The sequence below is a fragment of the Vidua macroura genome, chromosome 2 (genome assembly GCF_024509145.1).
Source record: "Vidua macroura isolate BioBank_ID:100142 chromosome 2, ASM2450914v1, whole genome shotgun sequence".
Taxonomy (NCBI): Eukaryota; Metazoa; Chordata; class Aves; order Passeriformes; family Viduidae; genus Vidua; species Vidua macroura.
This window is the reverse complement of record NC_071572.1, coordinates 25,295,550-25,306,879: the sequence shown is the minus strand read 5'-3', so window position 1 is coordinate 25,306,879 and position 11,330 is coordinate 25,295,550. Positions and strand designations below refer to the sequence as shown.

The following is an 11,330-nucleotide window of genomic DNA, read 5'->3' as shown; positions in this document are numbered from 1 at the left end:
TTCACAGACAAATGTAGTCAAGCAGCCCTGATGAACCCAACAGCATTTGAGGGCAATAATGAATTTGAAGAGTGAAGAATTCCATCCTTAAGTGAAGGAATTTATGGATTAATTGCTAAAACAAGATGTATTTCTGAGGGAAAAAAAAACATTAAATGCTGAATAGAAATAGAGGACAAGTATCAAATAATAGAGTTGACATAGATTAGAGGTGATCAGTAAATGAAAGCATTTATTACACCATGGTTGATTGATGATGAAGCTGAATGGTGTTGTCCTTCATAAGCTTCAGTAGTTGCATATATCAACTCATACTCCAGTTGGTCAAAATAAAAAGTTACAATTTAGCTGGCTTCAAGCTGAAGTCCCTTTCCTGTATTTATTACATAGGCCCTGTTGGTAATTAAAATGGCTCACAGTAAGTAAGATTTTTAACAATCTCAGCAGGGTCCTAGTTTTAAAAAATTACAGTTTTCTTTGCTGAAATTACTTTTACAAACTACTGACAAATGTGTCACACAAATATGTTCTACAAAACAGCGTATTACCTCCATTATGTGTCTGATCAATCACAAATAACTAAAGAAATTTGTGTACACTCATAAAAAATGGTGCATAGAGTTTAAAAAGCTCACCCCAAACTAATCAAATACTTTGAATAATGAACAGATTAGACAAAATCATGGTCTGCTCATGCAAGCACCACAATCAGACAGAGAAGCTAAACTCATTGGATGCATTATTCATCGGGAATTATTTGCTCTACCTATTGGTGGGGAAGCTTGCAAACACTACTGCTCTATCTGTTATCATCTAACAGCCTGAAGAAGGAGATCTGATTGCCTTTATCATTACACAGCATCTTGCCATTTAGATAAGAATTCTATTTATTTATGTTGTCTGAGAAAAATGTTGTCCGAGAAAAATGTTGTCCATCAAATGCTCAAATGTGTCAGGGACAAACCAGGATGGCTGATGTAAAGAGAAATCATGCATCTTCAATCTACCAGTATTCTTTGCAGAAGTCAGGAAATGATGAATAAAGAACTAAAAATATGGTGGGTTTGGTAGTCAGTGAAATTTACAATAATGTTTTTTTCAAAAGGGATAACGAATAAAACCACACAATTGAAAAAAAAAAAAGGTAATGTGCTCTGATGTAGAAAATGGACAAATAATACCCAATATTTCAGTTTCAAAATATAAATGAGTTAAGGCTGTGTAAGGTAAAATAATGATCTAGACAGGAATATAGGGTAAAGTGATGATATTTGTATGGGAAACAAAATTTTAAAAATTTAGATCCAGTGTGGATTGATAGAGAATCTGGGAAATTATGCAACTATATAATAGAGTAACAGATGAGAAAACTGTTCTTCCAATGGATATATTTTGAGTTATATTTGATGAATAAGGAAACACATTCATTTTTCTATGTTGACTGCACTCTGTTAGCATCTCACATGAGCATAAAATAAGAACATTTACACATAGTGGAAATGCTGATTTAGCTTTTATACATGTTATGGAGTTATAAATGAACTTCAAATTAACTGAAGTCCTTGATCATTTCAGAGCAGCAATGGACCTGGCCCTTATTCAGAATGCTGTAAGAAGGGGACAACCAGTAATATTAAAAAGCCTCATCAACTATGTGTAGAATTTTCTCACAAAGCTAACTGTGCTAAATTTTATGAAGCCAGAGTACCTAGTAAATCAACACAGGATAAGACATCGACTTTAGATGAATAATAAAATTCTCCCTCATTTTTATAGCCTACTTTTAATATACCTGCAAAGTTTTGATCATGTAATGATTTAGGCATCAAAACAACTGTTAACTTCAAGAGTATGAGCAAGGCACTCATATATGCAATTCCTAACCTGAAAGACCATGAATTTATGTAACTGTTATCACTGTGGAACATATATATAATTTTATATGCTTAATGATGGTAAGATATTAGAAAGAAGTCTATTTTCAATACCATGACCTCATTTGAAATGTCTATTAATGGAAGAAACATGACAAAATGTAAAACAGTATTAGACTGCAAAGGAATGGCAGCTTCTATATTGAAAAGTTGTCATCTTAGCCTCTTCTGAAAGGAAGAAATTAAAGTGGCCAGCCAAAGGAGTGAATGGTAGCCTTCCTCCCTTTCTCCCTTCTCAAACAATGGCTTTGAAAATCTAGAAATGAAAAATTACTGAAGTTTCCTCCTTTTCAGGACTGACCATCTTGACTGACATCATTTAGTTGTGTACATGTATTATTAACTCAATATATTTCATTGATAGAGATGCTGTATCAGGATTTGAAGGTGAGGAACAATAATTCTGGACAGAACAATTTCACTTTCATGCAGCACCAAACAAATATCTCAGTATAAATTTTAGGACGCTCTTTTGGATGGTGTTCCTTCAAATGAACCATAAATTACCTCTCCTAAATATGCCACATGCAAAATGATGTTATGTGATTTATGCTGTCTCTTTTGTCCTAGCACAAAAATGAAAACTATTTTAATACTAACCTGAATAGTGCAATTCTGTTGGGCATTTTCATTAGTGGTGATGTTTACTTAGGAGTTAAAAGACAATTTTAAATGGTTACATTTGCCACTTAAACTTTAATAACCACTTCTTCAAATTAAATGCAAATTAATGCATTATAACTAGCAAAGATAATACATGCAAAATAACCATTTTTGGTCATGTTCTTCTCATGTATTCCTTAATGCTCCAAAAATAAAAAAGAACACCCAGCATATTGAAAGATTTCTAAAAATCAGGATATTACTGTTGCTTTGTGAGTGCAAAAATCACTTCTGCATCATCTTTGGTAGAAGATTAATATGAACTTTAACAAAGCAATACTACAGCAGTGGCATCAAAATGTGATGTAAAATGCTTCAGTTCCCCCAGCAGTGTAAGACATTGATGTTAACGGCTTAAAAACATTCTGAGAGATGCATAATAGTTTGGAGTTTAAAAATAGGTAATATTATCAGGTTGAGTTAGACAAACATTCATGTGACATCTTTCTAAGGCTCTCTAGCATATAGATGTTACCAAAATTTTTCATTACTGTTTTCAGAAATTGGAATAATGCGAAAATACAGTTTAGAGGAAACCTCATGAGACCTCTAGTCCACCTTCATCCATCAAGAGGAGTCAGCTATGTGCTTGTATCAAGTTGTTCAGGAATTTATCTTGCTGTGTCATGAAAATGACCCATAATGAAGACTGCATAACCTCCCTGGGCAGCCTGTTCAAGGGTTTGACTGTCCTCATGGTGAAAATAGAAAAAAAATTACTATTAGCACTATCAAGTCCAGCAAGACTTAGGTTTATGTTCAGATGCATTAGAAGCCCATGAAGAAGTAGATTTTTGCACTGCTTTCATAAATGAAGGCAGTAGATAATTCTTGCATGATGCTAAGTTGCCAAATATGTGCGTGGACTTAGGCAGAGCCTTCCCCTCCTGCTTCTTCAATCTGCTCGCACAGTGACACCCATGGCTTGGGCATGGTGTGAAAGCTGTACTAACTGAAATAAATATCTCATCAGACCAAGTAAAGAATGGAGGAATCGATAAGGGAGAAAGCTCACCTAAGATGTTAAGAGGTGGTTGTTGCAGCAAAAGGATTTATTTTGTCAACAGAGCTTGCCCAAATACTCAGCAGCTGCACCCTGAGAAGACTCTTCTGCCTCTTTATGTAGTTTGGCTGGCACTGCTGGGTGAGTTAGTCTTCCATGGCATCAGGTCTGAGCAGTGTATACTTGAACTACCCTTTCTAGACTTAAAAAACAGCCTTGGATTGTACCTCAAGAAATGGGCAGAGAGTTACGTGGGCTTAAAGCTTCACAGCTCACTCAAGGCAGTGAAGGATTTAATATAAAATTAGTCAGTGCTCTTCTACCATAAAGCTAAGCCCACGGGGAATGAGATTTTTGCCCCTTTTCAATAAATTTTTACTAAGTGTATTCCTTTGAACACTTATATATTTTTCCATGAGAAATTTCTGCCTGCTTCAATGAAAATCTCCATTAAATTCCCAACGAGTCCAAGAGCAGCCTCTGCTGCTGAGATTCCCAGCATAGAAACACACAGGGTCAGGAGGGGTCTTTAGACTGCCAGCTGAGGAATATCTCTCTGCCCAGGACAGAAGGGTGACTAAGCTGTCTGTGCTTAGTCACATTTGTGCCATCATGGGACCATTATCACCACTCCCTCTTTTATGAGGCCAGCTCCCACTCAGGAAAGTTTGTGCATTGCAGAACCGGGGCAGCTGGTGTTACTGCTCGAGTAAATGCACTGCGGAGCAAACGCGAGGAAAGCAACACCTGTCTTTGGGCAGAATATGCTGGAGAGTTTCATTGGGAGGGGTCCCCCAAAACTGGAGCAACCTTGAAGGGGGTCCTGGCACCCTGCAATTCCTGGGGCCTGGCAGGGCCCGCCTGCAGCCCAGTTCTGGGCTGGTTTGGGCGGAGGAGCTGAGGGAGCTGCCGGAGGGCGCGGAGCCAGGCAGGCCCCAGGGCAGGCCCAGCGGCAGAGCCCTGGCGCCTCCAGCTCACAGCGCGGGCCCCAGGGCGGGCACAGCCAGGGCTTGTGCCGGGAGGGGAACGCTTCGCCTTGCCCCCACAAAGAGCCCAGCAGGGCACCTTCACGGAGCTGTTCATACTGAATGCTAAATTCCCTTCTCTCTCTTGCTCCTGTTGTGGGAAAGCGAGGCCTTTCTTTTCCAGCCCAATTTCATTTTGTTGTTAAATTGCATTGGCCACCCCAGATGATTGAAGAGCAGCCCCCTTGTTGGGATTTCTTCAAATGATTCTGACAGGTACATTTTGTCTAAAATATACCACAACTGTGGCTGTCTAATCCCAAAAAGGCTTTGTTTAATTTTAAACGTGTCAGTGCAAAACATGACCAAAGACAACAAGCAACTATAATCAACTGAATGTGTAACATGGATGCTGAATTATTGTTATGCTTCAAGAAAATCTTTGTTATTCCTTTCGAAAAGAAAAAAAATATGAAAAGTATGAAAGTGATATTAAGCAGATGTTAGACTGGAGTTGTCAATCTTGTCTAAGCACGCAGGTGCTAATGTGTTATAATTATCCCTTCTGGCAGTTGATATTTAGAATTTTGGATCCCACCTAGTCAATCATAGCTGTAATTGTTAAGCTTCTTACATAGCTAATATGCTGGGTAATAACCAGATCAAGATTTAATATTTGACGTTTACCATCAATTATCTTTTCTTCTGACATACATCTCCCCCACTCAAGTTCTTGCAGATCGGAATACTTTTCTGATTTCAGTAAAATAAATAAGAATCTGGTTATAGAAGAAGACTCAAATAAAAAAAATATTCCTGTCATTGCTTCTTATCTTACTGCTTCATGTTTCTTAAAGATCAGTAAGATATCTCCTTGTTACAAGCTCTACAGGTATAATCATTTGATTCAGAACAATTCCTTCCCTTTTTACTTTTTGATGGATTTATTTACAGAAAATCTCATACCTGCTATTGCAAAATCGTGGTGTAAGCATGTTAACCTCAGTCAGGTATATTTTCAGATGACAATATTTGCTATGAAACAAAATGTTGGCATTTGTTTTGTACCTAGAATACATATGCATTTGTTCACACCACTTATATGATACCAGACGATTCTTTCTGCTAAAAGCACCGTGAAAATTAATTCTGTGATTAAAATACTTTAAAATTAAATTTAGTATGCCAGTTCTGTCTTTTTTACTCTTGTACGAAGTAAAATATGTGTTATAAAATTTGCTCCAATAAGCACAGGTAGAATGTGAAGATTTTTTCCTAAATGTTCTGAGATTTATTCCTGTGTGATTAGGCTGAAGTTCACAAAACTTAAACACTTCCATTGCAAATCAGCATGCAACACTCATAGCATGCTCAGAAGTTAGGTGTAACTTACAGCTGACCGGTAAGGAACTATGTGAACCAAGTTTTCAGTTGCTATAATTGCATGAAAAGACTTTAGATTTGCATCAGAAAGAGTTCTCTATTATTATTTGCCTCTAGCGATATGACATGATTTTCCCCTTAGATGAGAGTGGGTCTTTTTCTAGTGCTTCTAATCCTGTCTCAAAAGACCTTTGACAGAAAAAAAAGTAAAATACACATTTGTCTTTGGTGTGATTCAGTAAGCTTCATCAGTATCTGCCTGTATTTATATATATTGACTGTGCTCTATTTTGCATTTTGTGTTGCCCACAAAACAGTTCAGGTACACAATTTTAAAGATGAAAACATTTTTAGTTTAAATTAAATAAAGACTATGAAATGTCGGGAAGACTATAGTCAGTTCAGACTCTCTCACCTTTACACACCTTTTTGTGTTTCTACAAGGATACAGAATACTGTTTTCATGTTTTTAAATAATTTTCAGTTCTAGCTTCCATATGAATACAGACAAGTACTGTATGTTAATTACAAAACTGTAATTTTACATAATCTTTTCCATTACAGGCAAGCTAGCACTAAAGCAAATAACAGTGGATAGTATCAAAAGAGTAGAAGGCAAACAACTAAGCTTGAAAATGGTATTTTTACAAGTGAAGTTCTCCCTGTTGTCTAGAGAAGACAGTATCTTGGTTCAAGGGGATTGTGCTCCAAGTTTGAATAGAAAAAGGCTGCAGTCAGGCAGCCAAGGGACAAGAACACTTCAAAGCAGAACAAATGAAACTGGACCTTGTCATTTTGCAATAAAATGTGAAGTCATGTAATAGTGCCCTTTTAAGCCACTTGTGACTTTTAAGACTACAAATGAAATGCTATTAGCACAGACAGATAAACATGCTAAGCTGTTATTTGCCTGGGGCGATACCCTTGTGATTTGTAACAGGCAAGGAAAATATAGTAGCCTAGGTGTTCAGGAAGAATGACATGAACACCAGTAATCTCTTCAGACTGATGCCAAGACCCCTGATAACAAATCCCCCCGAAAATATTGTGTTAGTAAAAAAAGGTATTTTTTTATCTCATTATAAAAGTTTTCTTAAGTAGAAAAGAATTTCTGGAAGATGAAGAGGAAAGATGAAATTTATAGAAAAAGAAAAGAAAAAAGTATTTATATCAACCTCACATTCAGTTTTGAGTTACAAATTAAAAATAAAATCACTACGACTATTTATCAAAGTCACAAATATCTGCCTTGATTATACATTGTGGCAGCTCAATCTATTTGCCCAAGCAAACCCACTGAAAATGTTGGCAATATAACCTCTCTGGAATTTGCAACACAATTTGCAGAACCAGGAGCTTGAATAGAAACCAGACCATATATGGTAAAAAATTTGCAAATAAAGGGACAGGTTCACGTCACATCTTATGTGAAAATTTACTCATTATTTTACCTGTTCTATACTTGTATTGACTGGAAAACAGTCAACAGTTTTGTGTTTTGATTTTTCCCCCACTCAAAGCATGTATGTATTGACTGAGAAAGCAAGAAGGATGAAATGTTGAATTTCTCTTCATGAAGTTTTGGGTTACATTAATAAGAGACAGAAAAAGCACTCCTTTGATAGAAGGCTGTGAAAGAGCTCAACCTTCCTAAAAAAGAAAAAGGAACTCTGATATTTTTCAGAGCTGCATCAGAGAGCTCTGTAAAGGAGGTGCCAATCCAAATTAACCTGGAGTGCCACAATAGGCCAGGGGTAAATTTAAACAAAAATCTGGATAGCAGCTTCATTTTTTAACATAGGCAGTATATCTAGTCAGTAACTGATGTATGCTCTGTTTTTCCAGCTGGCACAGGCTCTTGGGGTATGCAGGCACATATTTCCAAGCATGTTGCTCTTCTGAGTTGTTTGTGCTTGGACCATAACTGCAGTCTCAGCAGCCAAAGTAAAATATGCCAAGTAATACTGGCTGAGGGACAGATGGATTGGGCTGAATTCCTGCCTGGTACAATGTGCTTGACATCGGTGGAGTCACACGGTGACAGTTCATTGTTCTCCACTTTCAAACACAAAATATGGAGGGGCTTTAAGGTAGGATGGTGAAAGCATTGCTGCCACTGCCTTCCTGAAATTTCTTCTGTTCTCACCTGGAGACAACAGTTACCAGCCATGAGGATTCCCTGTTTGGCCAAATTTTGTGATTGTGTGCAGACAGGACCAGTAGCCCTGTATAGATACATATTTACCTGGCAAAGGATGGGGAGACAACCAAGCTAATTTCCTCCTCCCACCCTTCAGTGACAGTGTCACAGCTCCTCAAGTACTTCCCCTGGTGCCTGCTGAGGATGTGGGGCTACTGAAATCCACAAGAGAAGCCATGTCTGCCTTATGGATATCAGTGTTGATCTGACAAACCAACAAAGTTTCTCTTCCTGGGTTCACTAGTTGCAAAACAGAAGTACACAAATGCTTGCCTGCTTGTGTAATGCTTGATATTCAAGCAATGAAACTGGCACACATTTTAAATAAATGTTCAAATAAACTTTCTCAGCCAGGATGTATTTGAGATGTATATGGCCCAACTCCCTTTCATCATATGCAGTGAAATCTAGAGGAATTTTCTTGGCAGGGAAGGCAGAATCTGGAAAGAAAAACATAGAACTGCTTTCTTGGTGTGCCATATGTTATGATTGAAATCTAAACGAAACATATATGAACTCAAATAAACAAAAATAATCTCCTGTAGTTTGCTTTAAAGTACCATGCTATTGTCTCTTTAAATAATAATGAAAAAGGAGAAAATATTCTACAACTTCCATAAAAAAATGTCATATTTGTATAGACCCCAAATCCCCTCTGTTTAAACAGGGTGATTAATATCAGCTCCTGTAGGAAATTAAATTCAGGGAAGAACAGTAATATGCAGATATGCAGATTTCTAGGCAGAATGGCTAGCCCTGGGTAAGAGAGTCAGGTTGATTAATCTGCATCCTCAGAATACAAAATGAAATGCTGGGCTCTCCTGGGTAGTACCAGAAATGACTTTTCTTTCTTACATTAGAAATAAATGGACAAACACATACACGTATATTGCAAAAGGCCTTAATATCACATGCAGTGTTTACAAAAGGTGATAAGAGTTTAATATTTAAAATATCCTATTTCATCTGAGAAGGGAAAGAAAAAAAAGAGCTGCTTCTCGTTAGGATGAAGTTTTCTTTATGCTAAAACAGTATTTTTTTTTTTAATCTTTCATAAAGACTACAAAATTATAAGGAAATCCTGTATCAGCATGCAAGGAAATCTTTAATCTGTTCATAAACATTTTACCAAAAGAATACTGGGGAGATATTGGACACTAACATGGGCAGAATGTGGAAAAAACTGGAATTGTAAAACAAAAAATACTCAGCCCTGAGTTTTTAATATAAATTTCTGTGCACTTTGCTTTTTCATTTCAAAATTAGAAATACAATAAAGCACAATTCACTAAAAGAATGGTTCCACAGGCTTAATTTCCACAAATACAAATTCCTCCATAAATATAACCTTTCTCTCATTTCAGTATAATAGCATTTCCACATAACCAAGAGTAAATATGAGATTTTTAATAATTCAGTCTTTAAAAAAACACCCCCAAAACCTCAGAAAAATATTTACAGCAAAATGCAGAATGTCATTTTCAGATTTTTTTCCCCCTGTCGTTACTGGAAAACCAAGCCTGTTATTTAAAATCATTCAGGGTCTCTCCAATAATTGTATAGAAGTAGGCATTATGCTATATTATTAAAGCTGTAATTTCCTGCTGAATCTGGCTGGATGTTTCTTTTTATCACTTGGCAATTTCTATCTAGTTATGGCATAATTAAGTTTCCTGACCCTTGCTCACTCTCTTAACAGGACGCTTAGAAATATACTAGAATTGCAGATCTTCAACCTGATGTCCTCTCTCCCCACACAGTAATGGAATAAAATTATTAATCCAGTAATTGTACAGAACACATTACTTTGCATTGAATGTTCCTATTTCTCATTTTCTGTTAGTGACAATCAGGCAGAGGTACAAATCATTTCTGCAGGGAGCAGAGCCCTTGAAAAAGCCCCTCATTCACTCCACTGGAGCTACCTGTACAGCTGTGATTATTCAAAGTCTTACACAGTACTGGGCTCAAGCGAACAAAACAAAGTTAATAAAATGGAATAAGGAACAAGATATTTTCCTGTCTGCAGCCTCCTGTGTGCCAAAATTAGAACCTTACCTCCAAGTGATAAACCACACTTCCAGTTGGGTTTTTATAACAGGACTAATGAGCCTCAGCCAAGCATTTCAGACTTGGCTGGCCTTAGCAGTGGACATCTACTGTGGGGGTACGCTCTACATACCTGGGCCATTAAGGGGTGTGGCTGGGAAGGAGAGGAAAAAAGTTGGAAGGAAGACAAAGGATCCCTTTTCTTGAACCTTTGTATCTAGGCCCCAAGGATGCGTGTGTGCACGAATTACTCTCCACGGAAGAAATCCAGTGAATTGCAAAATCCCAACTGAATTCAGTGGAGTCACTATTTCCCACTAAGAAATTTGAAGTTTTACTTGATATGTCTTGAATTGGATCTCAGTTTGGTCATTGTCTGCATGGAACATCTAAACTCAGTGATGCTTATCTCAACATATATTATGAGCTCCACAACTTGCAAATGAATAAAAGCTTTGAAAGCAACCTTTTTTTTTTTTTTTTTTTAAACAGACATTTCCTAATAACTTCAGTTTATTTAGAGAGTAGCTACAACTGGGGTGGAAATGGTGGAGGGGAATGTTATATTTTATCACCATTTACTAAGAATCTTAGTTCAATCTGATCATGCTCAGAGTGTTTTGACTCCAGCAGTGGATCTCCCTAAAATATGTAGTCATAATCTTTGCACTGGTGTCCTTCCTCTTTCCTGGTTGCTCCAGACTTATCCTCTCTCTGCCTCTTAGAAGAAATATATTATCACACTAAACCATCCTGGTTTATTGGACTGAAGTCCTGCAAATATATCTTCAGTGTGCATTTGAATTGATGGAACAAGCTAGGGAGAAAGTCTCTGAAGCAGCATTGCTCCTTTAATAAAATCCTGATCTTAGAGAGGATAAATAGCAAAACAAAATCCTTATCTTCATGAAAAACACTAGTGATTTTATTCAGATGCAATAACACGTTTCAAATTGAAACAAGGCAAAGTGCTGTGTATCATTACAGAAAAGAAACAGAAATAAAACCTAGGATGATGCATTAGGATATTCCATTTGATCACAGTTCTTTCTTTGTATTTTTCCAGGCTCTTGTCCTCTAGTAATGAATATCTTTGGGTTTTTCTGAAGCACAGACTGCACAGCCAGAGAGTG

At 37.0% G+C, this 11,330-nt stretch overlaps 1 long non-coding RNA gene across 1 annotated transcript; it reads right to left on the bottom strand.

The window, feature by feature from the left end:
* Positions 1–212: 212 nt before the first annotated feature.
* On the bottom strand, positions 213–5,623 carry LOC128803756 (uncharacterized). The gene is made up of 2 exons (XR_008435823.1): positions 3,613–5,623; positions 213–393 (listed from the first exon to the last, which is right to left on the bottom strand). It is a non-coding gene; the product is annotated as an uncharacterized LOC128803756 (long non-coding RNA).
* Positions 5,624–11,330: the final 5,707 nt, after the last annotated feature.